General features: G+C 53.3%; 1 pseudogene; it reads right to left on the bottom strand.

Annotated features, from left to right (window-relative positions):
- Nucleotides 1–82: 82 nt before the first annotated feature.
- The window catches only part of LOC102382707, a 71,047-nt pseudogene continuing 66,646 nt past the window's right edge, over nt 83–4,483 (bottom strand).

Genomic DNA, 4,483 nt, shown 5'->3' with positions numbered 1-4,483 from the left:
CGCCTCACCCCGACATTGGGCAAATTCAAAAAGAGTTTATGTGATCACCTGTCTGGGGTCTTGTGAACCCAGCTTTCATCCCTGCCTGTGGCAGGGGGTCAGGCTAGGTGATCTGTTCAGGTCCCTCCTGACCCTAGCTACTATGATACTATGATACTCTGAAATAAGTCCATTTCCCACAGCCTCTCCTCATAAGTTATGTTCCCAAGCCCTCTCACCACTTTTTCTGCTCTCTGCTGGACTCTCCACTGCATCCACATCCTTTCTGTAGTGGGGGCCCATGACTGGACACACAACTCCACACTTGCCCTATCCAGTGCTGAATAGAGGGGAAGAGTCACTTCCCTTGAGCTACTAGCTTCTCCCCTGTGTGCATACGCTGGTGCCGGGCCAGGTCGGAGGAGCGAGTGAAACTCTTCCCACACTCTGAGCACTGATGTGGCTTCTCCCCTGTGTGGATACGCTGGTGCTGAGCCAGACTGGAGGAGTGAGTGAAGCTCTTCCTACACTCAGAGCACTCGTGTGGCTTCTCCCCATTGTGGATACGCTGGTGCCGAACCAGGGAGGAGGAGGCAGTAAAGCTCTTCCCACACTCAGAGCACTGATGGGCCTTCTCCCCTGTGTGGATACGTTGGTGCCGAGCCAGTTGGGAGGCCTGAGTAAAGCATTTCCCACACTCTGAGCACTGATATGTCTTCTGCCTTGTGTGGATACACTGGTGCTGGGGCAGGGTGCAGGAGAGAGTGAAGCTCTTCCCACACACTCTGAGCACTGATGGGGTTTCTCCCCTGTGTGGATACGCTTGTGCAGAGTCAGGGTGGAGGCCTGAGTGAAGCTCTTCCCACACTCTGAGCACTGATGTGTCTTCTCCTCTGTGTGGATACGCTGGTGCTTAGCCAGGGTGGAGGAGAGAGTGAAGCTCTTCCCACACTTGGAGCACTGATATGGCTTCTGCCCTGTGTGGATATGCTGGTGTTGAGACAGGTAGCAGGACCGAGTGAATCTCTTCCCACACTGTGAGCACTGATGTGGCTTCTCCCCCGTGTGGATACGCTGGTGACGAGCCAGGTGGGAGTAGAGAGGGAAGCCCTTCCCACACTCTGAGCACTGATAGGGTTTCTCCCCTCTGCCTGTGTGGATCAGCTGGTGCTGAGCCAGGCTTGAGGAGTGAGTGAAGCTATTCCCACACTCAGAGCACTGATGTGGCTTCACCCCTGCGTGGATACGCTGGTGCCTGACCAGCTTGGAGGAGTGAGTGAAATTCTTCCCACACTCTGAACACTGATGTAGATTGTCCCCTGTGTGGATACGCTGGTGCTGGGCCAGGCTGGAGGAGTGAGTGAACCTCTTCCCACACTCTGAGCACTGATGTGGCTTTTCGCTTCTGTGGATCTGCTGGTGCCGAGTCAGTCTGGAGGAGAGAGTGAAGTTCTTCCCACACGCTGAGCACTGATATGGCTTCTCCCCTGTGTGGCTTTGCTTGTGCTGAGCCAGGCTGGAGGACTGAGTAAAACTCTTTCCGCACTCTGAGCATTGATGTGGCTTCTCCCCTGTGTGGATAAGCTGGTGCCTAGCCAGGCTGGAGGAGAGAGTGAAGTGCTTCCCACACTCTGAGCATTGATGTGGTTTCTCTTTTGTGTGCATGCACCAGTGCCTTGCCAGTTTGGACAGCTGCCTGAATCTCTTCCCACACTTAGTGCAGTGGTGCTGCACACACTCTTGCTGGGACAGATCTTGCAAGCAGATGAAGTTCTTCCTGCACTCAGTGCAGTGGTGAGTGATCCTCCCTAGGTGGATGCACCAGTCCTGAAATGGAGAAAAAAGAGGTGAAGGTCTTACCACTCTTGGCACAGCTGTCTCTGACACTTCCCCCACTACACATGTAGGTATTTGAGCAGGTCTGTGGGGCACACAAAGCTCTTCCCTGATTTAGTAAAGTGGTGGGGTAGCCCTCCAGAATGGGTCTGGCAGTGAGCAACAAGGGCAGAGAGGCAGATGAAGGTCCTCCCACACTTGGTACATACATGGGACTTCTCCCCAGTGTACCTTATCTTGTGAACAGCCAGGAGTGATGGGCACTTAAAGGGTTTTTGACCTTCAGATAGGGGTGAGCTCTGCCCCTGTGTTTGTAAGTGAGCTCCTGCTTACCTCTGAGGCCCTCAACACTGCCTTTGCTTGCATGCAGTGCATCTTTCCAGTGGCTCTTTACTTCTCTCAGCTTCATAGTTTCATAGTTTCACAGTAGCTAGGGTCAGGAGGGACCTGAACAGATCATCTCGCCTGACCCCCTGCCACAGGCAGGAATGAATGCTGGGTTCACAAGACCCCAGACAGGTGATCATCCAAACTCCTCTTGAATTTGCCCAAGGTAGGGTCAAGGCCCACTTCCCTGGGTAGCTGGTTCCAGATTTTAGCCACCCTAACTGTAAAATATTGCCTTCTGATCTCTAACCTAAACCTATTCTCCATCAGCTTATGACCATTGTTCTTTGTCACCCCAGGTGGTGCTGGGGAGAAAAGGGCTCTGCCTATTTGCTGTTGATCTCCCCTGATGAGCTTGTAGGCAGCCACCAGGTCCCCCCTCAGCCTCCTCTTGCTGAGGCTGAACAGGTTCAGCTTCAGCTTCAGCTTCACAAATTCTTCCCTGCACCCAGGGATCTTTCTAGGTTTTGCCTCTTCTCCACCTTCATGCCCAACTGGAAATGTTACCTGGTTCATCGCTAGATTCTTCTTCTGCTTTTGGGGCCTCCCCTGACTCTTGTGCCATGGATCTTTCTCAGGTCTCACAGAGTCCATCTCACCCAAACTCCCTGGGGAAGTCCGTGGTGGCTCCAGGTCTGCAGATCCTTCCACAGATGGCTGCTCCTCAGCTCTGCTCAGCAGCCTGGCACCTCCTGCATGGGGAAGAGAAACTCCAGATTAGTCCCTACGTTCCTGGCAAAGGGCAGACATTGCTATTCCTTCTGTTGGGATGGGCCTTAGAGCAGGCTTGGACCTTCACATTGTGTTCCCTCAAGAAAACAAGGTCTTCCTGCCAGAAGCTGAAGTGCTGGGGGTGAGGGAGGGACAGGTCCCAGTGTTGGGCTAAAGTTCCTGACTTGGTGCAGATCAAAAGCTAGACTCTCAGAGTTTCTGCCCCAGCTGTTCAGGCCATTGCCTCAAGCCCTGCTGGGACAAGCACACGTGGGACATGTGCATTAGGGCAGTGCCTGAATAGCCTCAAGCTCTAATGAGCTGAGGACAAGGGGAAGATGTAGATCTGTGGCTCTGCCTTCTGAGAGAAGCAAGACTGTGCTTCCTGCCTGCTTCCAGGGAAAGCTCTTGTGCAGGGAATGCACCCATGGAGCTTTCCTCTGCTGATGGGTCCCAGATGGCATCCATGTCACAGGAGTCTTGAAAGTGTCTTAGGCCTTGGCATGAACCAGAACCAGGACGCTATGCTGAGTCTCAGGCTTGGTGACACTCAAGGCCCCAGAGAGGAAACAGGAAGGGGGGAATTCTGATGCAAACCATAGGGGATTCATTTACTCTCCACAACCTGAATACTTATGAATCCCACCCGTGCCATGGAGTCATCTAATGCAGCCAGAGACTGTGCTGAAACTCTTCCCAGGTTCCAGGTCAACCCAACTAGAAGCCAAGGACAGTCTCAGTTTCATTCTTGACCAACAGGAATGGCTACACAGAACCTCTGTAAACCATGATGATTTCAATGGGGGACTACAAATCCCATCATACCTTAGGAGATGGTGTTACAGAGCTATCGCTTACTTGGGCTTGGAAATAAATTCTTACATTGCTGAGCGACGATGGAAACTTAAGATCATGGCCCATGGAAAGTACATGTGGGACGACAATCAAGACAGCAAACCTGCCTGTCCCCTAACACATGTCACTAGAAGGAGAAGGAGGGAACAGTTGCTTGTTTCTACATTGTTCAATTTCAGAGAATGGGAACGGGAACAACACCTGCCTGGACACATTGCAGCAGGGCTGGGCAAAACATGGCCCGTGGGCTGCATCCAGCCTTCGGAGGGGCTTTGTCCAGCCCACAGAGGGTTCCTTAGTATGGCTCTGCAGTTAGGCTGCATTTCCAGGCACAAGGGGAAGCAGCAACTCCTTGCAGCTGCTGACAACTGGGCCAAAGCAGCAGGTACCAGTGTGCGCAGCCCTGATCCCATGTGTTCTGCACCAGCTGCAAGCTCGCTGTCTGGGCTAAGCAATGGCAGAGTGGGAGAGAAAATGCTGGTCAGCATGGGACAAATGCGGGCCATCCTGCCACCAGTGCTTCCAGGTATAGGGCTTCCCTGAGTCTCCACCATGTCCCACCATCTCCAACCTGCCCAGCAGGTCAGCGGTGGCAGTGTACAGCAGACCCAGGACAGCACCGTGCAGGCTCTGGGCAGATGCACCAGGAATTGCCGGCACTGGGAGAGGCTGCTTTTGCTCCATACTAAGTAGCAGTTTCTGCCCCGTGCCACTG

Source organism: Alligator sinensis, unplaced genomic scaffold (genome assembly GCF_000455745.1).
Source record: "Alligator sinensis unplaced genomic scaffold, ASM45574v1 scaffold1596_1, whole genome shotgun sequence".
NCBI classification, from domain to species: Eukaryota; Metazoa; Chordata; order Crocodylia; family Alligatoridae; genus Alligator; species Alligator sinensis.
Note: the sequence above shows the minus strand (reverse complement) of the source record. Positions and strands in the feature narration are given on the sequence as shown.